The sequence below is a fragment of the Elephantulus edwardii genome, unplaced genomic scaffold (genome assembly GCF_000299155.1).
Source record: "Elephantulus edwardii isolate Elephantulus edwardi_28Jun2011 unplaced genomic scaffold, EleEdw1.0 scaffold00003, whole genome shotgun sequence".
NCBI classification, from domain to species: domain Eukaryota; kingdom Metazoa; phylum Chordata; class Mammalia; order Macroscelidea; family Macroscelididae; genus Elephantulus; species Elephantulus edwardii.
Genome location: NW_006399753.1, coordinates 33475487 through 33485703, shown reverse-complemented (window position 1 = coordinate 33485703; position 10217 = coordinate 33475487). Strand labels below are relative to the sequence as shown.

The 10217-nt window shown below is 36.6% G+C and overlaps 1 pseudogene; it reads right to left on the bottom strand.

Moving 5' to 3' along the window:
* Positions 1 to 6177: 6177 nt before the first annotated feature.
* LOC102852942 lies at positions 6178 to 7409 on the bottom strand (annotated as a pseudogene).
* Between the last annotated feature and the right edge of the window lie 2808 nt (positions 7410 to 10217).

The following is a 10217-nucleotide window of genomic DNA, read 5'->3' as shown; positions in this document are numbered from 1 at the left end:
AGATATCATCTCACTCCAGTAAGACTAGCAAAATTTAACAGAACAGCAAGCAACAAATGCTGGCGAGGTTGTGGAGAGACTGGGAACCTGATTCACAGTTGCTTCTTTCTTGGTGGTAGTGAGAGTTCCCCTTTCTGCTTCTGAAACTGCTCAATTTAAGTCTACTGGGAAATGACTATTACCCTTATATTAGTAGTCTACACACCTATGTGCATGTTCTTACCCCAGAGCTGCTGTTTACCTTACTCACATGACTAAAATAGACCTACCCAGCCATGTCGTTAAGTCAAAGCCAATGACTGGGAAAGTAATTTTGGGCAATCACTCCACTGCACCACAGGTTTCAAAGATCAAGTCATTACTGGAAAATTGATGTTATGCAAAAATGGGGATTGACCATATCGTACATAGAATGGAGGGTAACTTTTCTGTGAACCATCTAATCATATGATTTGTCCATTTTTAATTGAATTGTTTTTAACTTAATCACATCTACAAATTCCCTTTTGTCATACTATTCACAAATTCTGAGGATTAGGACATGGACATCTTTCAAGGTAATTTGGGCAACATCAGAATTCATGCAAGTGTGGGACCTTGAGGCTAAGGAAACTTCCTTGGTTTCAGAGTAAATATGTTTCTATTCTTCATCAGATTTTAAAATTTTCTTCATCATAAATCTTGTATGGTTTTTGTTATATGTGCTTTTAAATATTATGTTGTTTTCTGACAACTATGTAAATTTTTTCTTTCATTTCCATTTCTAGATGATTAATTATTGTGGTACAGAGTCGTTGGATTATGAAAAATCTGCATTTCGGTCATGTGAAATGTTTGGTTGTTTTTTACTTACACCTCTTGTTTAGAGTCAACAAGACCTCATGGAAGGCCCTGGTATTTAAAAGTCGGTTGGGCCCTCAGGCCTGCAGCCCGTGTGTTATTATATTTTGGAGGAACATTCTTCTGAGTTGTACAGCACTCTTCTGTCAATTTGCTGTATTGAGGTGATCTGAGTTTGCTGTGATACTGAACCTTGTGCCATTGTGGGTTTCAAATGCCGTAATGGCTGCCTGTGGTGGACAGTGTTTGGTGGAACTCCCAGTTTACGACAGGTTTGGAAGCAGGAGTGGTATCCACTTCCTAAATTACATGCCTCTGAAAACTCTATGAACTTGGAGAAATGACAAAATGCTTCAGGTCTTTTGTTCATAGGGTTGCTATGAGTCGTGCTCAACTCGACAGCAGTCAACAACAGCAACAAGCTTGTCTTTAAGTAGAATTTGTACTTAAGTCAGAACAGTTATGTATGGTTCCTATCTAACACAAAATTTATCTTTGGGGTGGGGAGAGAGGAAATTGTGTAACAATGAAAGAATTTTTTTTTTTTAAAGAAAAGCAAATGGGGAGGGGGTTAGGGAGGAAAATGTGCAACAATGAATGGATGGATCCAAGATCTCTGTAAACTTTCATTAAAAATCTCAATAAGAAATTAGAAAATATTGCCTTTGTATGTAGTATAAATGGTAACTTTCTAGGCATAAAAATTATGGAAATGCTTCTAGATATGTGAAAATATCTTTAACATTAAGACATTAATGATAATAAATATCTTATGAATGTTCTGATATTGTGTCCCATTTGTTATCACTAATCATTGTTATTATGTGCCATCAAGTTGATGATTATATCATAATAGTGCTGTGAACACATATCAAAACCTATCCTGTGCCATCTTCATGATTTCCACCATCCCCAAGACTATTACAGTCACTTTGCTAATTCACCTCATTGAAGCTCATCTTCTCTTTCTGTGATCCTCTAGTTTTCCAAGCTTGATGTCTTTTTCCCAAGGACTGGCCCCTTCTGATAACAGGTACAAAGTGTGTGAGACTAAGTGTCACCATCCTTGTCTCTAAAGAACACTCTGGCTGTACTTTCTCTAATAAAAATTTTATTGTTATGTTGGCAGTCAACCATATATTCAATACTCCTTGACAATACAATTGAAAGACATCAATTCTTTATTCTGTCTTATCCATTGCCCAACTTTCAAATGCATAGAAAACAACTGAAAATATTATGGCTTGATAAAATGCTACTTAATCTTAAAAGTAACACCTTTGCACTTTAGCATTTCAAAGAGATCCTTAACAATAAATTTGTTCAATGCAACATATCTTTTGATTTCTTGACTGCTGTTATCATGAGTATGGATTGTAGATCCAAGTAAAATTACATCATTAACAACTTTGATCTTTTCTCCATCAATCATTATGTTCCCTATTAGTCCAGTGGTGAGGAATTTTGTTTTCTTGATGTTGAGATGTAACTCTAATTGAAAGTTGTAGTCTTTGATCTTCTGCAGTAAGTGCTTCAAATTTTCACTTGCTGAAACACAGGTTGTTGATGAGCCTTCCTCCAGTCCTGATGCCACATTCTTCTTCATTTAGTCTAGCTTCTGGAATGATCTGCTCAGCATATAGATTGAAGAGCTATGGAAAAAAGATTGAACTCTGACACACATCTTTCTTGATTTTAAACCACATTGTGTTTGAACAATGACTTAGCCTATGACTAGTTTTCCATGAGCATAGTTAAATACACCACAACTCAGAGACATCAGTTCTTCTTCAGCCTTCCTTATTCATTATTAAACTTTCACATGCATACAGACCATTGTACATGCTTATATTTTTAAATATAATAGACTTTACAAGGGATACATTTTACAACCGTCTTAGTTGTAATGATAACAAGTTAGGCATTCTTAACTGTACCGTCATAGAGGAAAAAAAAAATCCCAATTTTATATGATTCTCTTATGTTTAAAACAAGGAATGGTGTGAATTAGGGTTCCATACAATCTCCATACTTGTTCAGTATGCATGCTGAAGAAATCACTCAAGAAATTGGATTATATAAAGAAGAATGTCACACCAGGATTAGAGGAAGACTCACGAACAACCTGCATTATGCAGATGACACAATTTGCTAGCAAAAAGTGAAGACGATTCGAAACATTTGCTGCTAAAAATATCAAAGATTCCAGCCTTCAATCTGGATTATATCTCAACATCAGGAAACCAAAAATTCCTCACCACTGGACCTACAGGCAACCTCATGATAGATGTAAAATAGATAGAAGTTGTTAATGATTTCCTTTTACTTGGATCTACAATCAAAGTCCATAGCAGCAACAATCAAGAAATCAAAAGATGTGTTGCATTGGTGATAAATCTATCGTCAATGACCTCTCCAAAGAGCTAAAGAACAAGGAATGTCAGTTTAAAGACTAATTTACGTTTGACCTAAGCCATGGTGGTTCATTTGGGCCTTGCACATCTGAAAGTTGAACAGTGAATAAGAATGACAGAAGTAGGATCAATGCCTTTGAAACTGTGATGTTGTTGAAAAGTATTGAATATCCTATGGACTGCCAAAAAACCAAATCTGTCTTGACAGAAGTGCAACCAGGGGTGTTCCTTGTCTCACTTACTTTGAGCATATTTTCAGGAGGAACTGGTCCTCGGAGACAGGCATCATGTTTAGAAAGGTAGAGAGTCAGTGAAAGATAGGAAGACTCTCATGAGATGGATTGACACAGTGATTACTGTAATGAACTTGAGCATGGAAGAGATCATTAAGATGGCACAGGATAGAATAAGGGTCAGATCTGTTCATAGGGTGGTTATTGTTGTTATGAGCCATGGAGTCTCCTGTGACTCATAGCGACCCTATTTACAGCAACTTTGAAGACTGCCCTGTCCTGAGCCAGTTTCACTTACTCTTGACACACCTACCCCCATTGCTCCAGTTACTATATCAATCCATCTGATCTGGAGTCTTCCTCTCCTGTGATGTCCTCCAAGTACCAGCCCCTCCTGGTTATGTGCCCAAAGTATGTGAGACGGAGCTTCAAAATCCTAGCCTTTAAGGAGGAACTTGTTTTCACTCTCTCCAAGACAGACCTATTTGTTTTCTTGGTGGTCCTTGGTGTGTTTAATAATTCTCTTTTTCAGTGTTGTTGTTGTTGATTGCCTTTGAGTTGAGCACAACTCATAGCAACTCTATGAACAAAAGGCCTGAAGCCCCTCTACAAATATCGACATTTATCAAAGTTCCTAGAGTTTCCAGAGGCATGTTGTTTAGGAAGTGGATGGCACTTCTGCTTCCAAACAATACATTACTTAAATTCTTCTTCTGTCAAAAGGCACTGATTCTTGTCTGTCATCCTTAGTCAGGTCCAACGTTCAGATGTTTAGAAAGCAATTGAAAAGAAAATGGCTTGGATTAAGTGCACCTTGGTCTTTAACTGACATTGTTGCTCTTTAGCACTTTGGAGAGGTCCTTGGAGATGTTCCAACACCTCTTTTGATTTCTTAAATTTTTGTTGTCATAGGTGTCGATTGTGGATCCAAGTAAAATGAATCACTGAGAGCTTCATAGTCTCATGGTTACCCTCTTATTTTACACTTAATATGGACTTTGCTGAAACATTGTATTACATTAGTTTAAGATTGTTTTAACAGAGTAGAACAAAGCAGAATAGAATATAAATAAAATAATATAATATAATATAATTACATTTTTCTTAGGGAGTTCTGGAACCGCAGTCCATTGCAAATTGTGCTGCGAATCTAAGGGCCATACTTCTCTATCAGTTTGAATCTACCAGTGGCTCTGAGGAAGAAAGATGGGTAACTTCTCCCTGGGGATTTATAGTCTTGGAAGCTCAGTGGAGGATCACCTTTGAATTGGTTCCAGCTTAATGGCAGTAAGAGAGAGTAAGGAACAGTTATTTTTTTCACCGGAGTATGTATCTTCTACTTCAAAAATTCTTATTTAGCTCTTATTTTGCCAAGATTTTGTCTGTTTTTGTCTACATAGATAATTATGAACTGTATTAGTGATTCTCAACCAGGGGGCACTTTTGTCTCCCAGGGGATGTCTGGCAATGTCTGGGTACATTTTTGATCATCAGATAGTGCTGGCATGTAGTGGGTAGAAACCCAGGATGCTGCTAAACATCCTACAATTCACACAATAGCCTCTCCTTAACAAAGAAGGATATAGTCCATAATACCAAGATGAAGAAACCCTGCATTACTTGTGTAATGATGCTTTTTGCTTCCTTCCTCTCCTCTTCATTTTCTTTTAAGGATTTGTTGTTCTGATGCACGTGGCATTTTATTAGAGTATTGTTATCTTGAATATTTCTGAAATAGGTTATGTTGGGGATAGATTATTGGTGTTGATATCTGCAAGCATTTGTATTCTGCATTCACATTTTTCCCATTGTAAAGAACTAATTTTTGAATGATGTCTTGGTTAGGTATAGGATTTTTGAGTTGCAGTCCTGTCAAGAAAATTGTTAAGTGCTTTGTTCTTCCTATTTTATTGTTGTAGATTAAAAAACCCAACAAAACACACAGCTCAGCACTGCTTCTTTTACAATGTCTGGAATGAATGTTTTTTTTAAAAATATTTTTTCCCATTTCATTTTGGTGAAATGTATGTATGACATTTGCCACTGTAAACATTTATAAGGTTCAATTGAAATAAATACAATACATTCACAGTCTTGCCTGATTACTTTCTAATCTAGAAGTTTTGTGTATCAAAAGACCTTGTAAAAAGATGAGAGACAGCTCACAAAATGGGAGAAAATAACTGCCAATCAATTTTCTGAACTCTAATCACTGATTCCTCGACCCAGCAACAGCATCCGGTTCTGTTGTTCCATCTTCCTGAGCCAGGCGGATGTCTCCAGAAGTTGTCCTTTTCCCCGCATCCCCCTTCCCTCAAGGATTATAGTACTGATTGTGATATTGTGTTTGAAATTAGGTGTGTCTGCCCCACCTCCATCTGTATTCCTAGTCTTTTTTAAAAGATAATTTTAAAACTTTAATGTGAAGTTAAAAATACAAATAGAAGTCCACTTATTTAATGTTACATAAAAGTATGAATAGAAACAAAAGTGAATTAAACATTATCACATGTGTTTACAGCACTATCTAGTTACTCATATTAACTTTACTATTCAAATAATGGAAATTGGGGAGCATTGAGGGATCAGGAAAGAGGAAAACAATCTTTGTCGACCACGACCATATATCTTATACTGTTGATAGCTGTGCTCACAGTGACGGCTTCTTTTAGTTCTCCAGCGTGCAGCTTTCAGTTGTATATAAAATGAAACCTGCTCGAGAGCTGAGGGAGACAGAGAAGAAATGATGGGTCCATATCCTGGTGCATTGTCATACAGTACAAACAATGGTGCAGCTACCAGCTTGTAATTTTTGGGAACTGCAAACAAGGCTTTCTCTTGGAGTTAAACCAGAAACAACTTCTTGTGCTCCTTAGGCTTTGTGATATGGGCAGGAATATATGGGTACTGAGGTGATCAAAATTTGTTCTCTACCAGTTACCGATGCAGCCATCAATGATCCAGTCTTGCAGAACTCCATCCTAATGACCTAGTATCTCTGTCACTAAGTGTTTTAGTCCTTCAACTTCATCTTCTTCTGGATTAAGTTCACCACCAGGTAATTTGAGGAAAGTTGTTCCCAGCTGTAGCAGTTACACATGAGGTAGGCGGTGTTCATGTACAACCAGAACTCCTTCTGCAGTTCTCCTCATTCTAATTTTATCAAAATTCTTCCCTTGTGAATTGAAATCTGGCTGCAACAGAGACATCCTTTTCATATAGGGAATCTTTTGTGCCAAAAGTGTAATTGGTAAGAGGGCAGAGGTTGATGGTGCGCTCCAGGATGAGGGCTTAGTTTGCTGGATGTACTTGTTACTAAATTGGTTAACCTCTCCTTGTTTGTTTGGTTTTTTTAAAAATAATTTTTTAATTGTTATTTTAATGAAAGTTTACAGAAGAGTTGAATTTTTTTTATTCGTTCATTATTGTACACTTCCTTCCTACCCCCACACCCAAATCTTCTTGTTTACCAGAAGAGGCTCTGTCTCAGAGCAGTTGATCCTTTGTGGATGAAAACACAAGTCCATCTCCTTCTCTACTTGCTCTGAATTTTGCAGTATTTCTTTCATCTAGGCCTCTAATTTGATTTTTGGTAGTGGTCGTTCTCCTTTTCAATCTAACTATTGGATTTTGGAGTCAGAAAATGATGATTAATTCCTGAAAGCCCTGTTTATAATTGAATTTTAGGTATTCACTTTATTATTGTGTTGAAGTTAGTTTATTTTCTTCAGAATTTACTTTTTATTAATGGCTTCTTCTGTTTTATCCTGGGTTATTTTTGAGTTTTTGTTGTTCGTTGTTTTAATTTTTTTACTTGTTTCTTCAAAGGTGTGCAGGTTCCCTTCAACACTTAAAACATTCATTCATATTTACCCTCAGCATTCACTCGTTTTTGAAATACTCTGATTAGTAACAAGTCCATGCACGAGAAGAAAAACATAGTGTTTACTCCTGGTTAGTCATGTACTAGCCAGGAATCTGTCAGACTTTCATTCTGTTAAAATAAAGCCCCAAATCTGTGGCGTGGTATAATATCTCTGTCATTTTGCAGACTTTTTCTCTTGCTACAGTCCTAAATCCATCCTGTGTTCAAGACACTGTATTCGTAATTCTATGTACAGATAATTTTTAAAATGTTTGTGCTTTTCAATTGTTTCTCTTGTCCAGCATGCATTGTTCTATTCTTTATTCTCCAATGAATTCTTTCTTTTTTCACACTTTGATATTCAGCTGAATAGACTTTTCCTCCCTAGAAGAAGTAGGATTATCTTTCAGTGGGCTGTTCACATAGAGGAAGCAGGATCAGAGAACACCTAGTGGCAAGATAATTCTGAAGCAGAAAGCCAATTACTGACTGTGCTCATATTAATCACAACTAGAAGAGAAGTATGGATTCTTAGATGCCATTTTTATTATCATCTTTCCAGCACATAGGAAGGAGAGATAGAGAAAAAGGCAGAGTTCTTTCCCCTAAATCATCTAAAAAGTCAGCAGTTCCATTTGAGAAAATGATTCGGCAGCTAGATTTCAGTCTTCTTCTGTATCCCATCTTGCCATCTTCCAGGAAAATGCAAGGTTCCTGTACTTTTAAACATTTTTAACTTCAATGATGGCTGTTTTCTAGATCCTAAAACTTTTCTGTTGGTCATATTTGAAATTTGAACTTCCCAATTCTGATATATTAAATTTCAAGTTTTATTATTGTTTTAAGAATTGTTATCTATCTTACTAGTTCTTACACATCTCTACTTATTACACTTGTTCTGGGTTTGGTTAATACAGTTCTTTTTTTAAGTATGATTTTAAAAAAAATTATATTCGTTTGCTTATGAAGTTCATATCCATTATTTCACATTATTTTTCATTCACATTGATTTTCATATAATAATTTCCATGCATTATGGGTTTTTAAAAAATTTATTTCATTTAATTATTTTTTTAAAAATAATTTAGTTTGTTTATTTTTCATTTCAATGAACATCTACAGAGATTTTGGAATTCCATTCATTCATTGTTGCACCCTTCTCCCCACACAAACCGCTCCCCCCCCCCCTCCCGTTTGCTCCTCTCCTTGAAAAGCAAAAGAAAAACTCCCTCATTGGTACACAATCCCCCCACACCTCCCCAAACCCCACTCCCTACCCCCAAATATAATCCACTCTGCAACCCTCATTGCGTACTTCTACGATAAAAGTAATGCCCTAAAATATAATACTTTTAGACTATTCTCTCCCCCATAGACTTCAATGTAATTTCATTATTTTCTGTGTGTACCATCAAATCAGATCTGATTGGTACAGGAGGAGATTGTTCCTCCTTCTCCAGCAGAGCATCTGGTGGATTCGAACCATACACTTCTGAGATTGCACTAGGTCACCAGAACTCGCCACCGCGCATCATGTTTTAGAAAATTAATCACCATTGGACCTTGCCCAACATTACCCTGTCTTTTCAGGTGCCTGCTTGATCCTTCCAATTTCTTTCACCCCTTTCTTCTACCCACCAAATTGTGCTACCTTGTGGTTTTGCCACTGCTTATCCTCACCCCTCTGCTCCTGCCCTTTCCCCCTTGGATTCCCATAAATGTTTTACTGGTTAACTTTCTATTTTTACAATAATGGTCTTACACAGTATTTGTCCTTGTGACACTGAGATCGTTCACTAATACAGTTTTTGATAACTTTGTCTTTTTCTCAAAATAACAGTGCTCTGCTAGTAGTGTTATTGTCCAGGCTAGAAAGCAAACATAACCAAAACCATACTGCTGTAGGGTCGATTCTGACTCATGGGGAATCCTCCATTGGGTTTCTTCACAGGAGAGTGTCTCATCTTTTTCCTGTGGAGCAGCTGGTGGATATGAACTGATGAATAGACTAGACACCAACGTTTGTAAATTTGATTACTGTCTTGCTAGTATTATAGACTTTCTTACTATTTGTCATTTGACTGTATCTAGTCTTCATAACTTTAAATCAGGATCATCTCAACATATTATCTTCTTTATTCCAACGTATGGGATTTCTCAAGAAAAGAATAACAACCATGAAATTTGTTTCAAATAATAAAATTATTATAATTACAATTACAAATTATTATATTACAATTTGTTGTTTGTTATGTACCATCAAGTCAGAACCGACCCATAGCTGACCCTCTCAAAGGTTTTCAGAGGCAGTCTAATTGAATGGGAGGAAATTGCCCATCTTTCTTCCGTGGAACTCCTGGTGGATTTGAACCATGTGCCTTTGGGATTGCAGTACAGCTCTTACCACTAGGCCACCAGAGCTCCCAACAGTAATACTAGTAACACACATTTTTTTTTTGTTATTAATAATGTAAATCCCACTAATTACTTAGAAAGGCCCAAGACTTTGATACTAAGACTGTACAATAATGACTCCTAAATTTCACATGAAATTAGTAACATGATGAATTTAAAATATTACTGACAAAATAATTAGTATTTTAGAGTATCACCCTATCCTATGATATCACATAAAAGTTTACTTCCAAAAAAGATAAGTTTTGGAGACCTGCATACTAGGCACATTATTTTTGTTGTGTATCATTGAGTTGGAATCAACCCATTGCTGACCCTCTGGTGGGTTTTCAGAGGCAATTAATTTTAAGGCAGGGATTGTGATCTTTCTCCCATGAAGTTGCTGGTGGATTCAAACTGCCTGCCTCTGGGATTGCAGCATAGTTTCTTACTAGTAGGCCACAAGAGCTC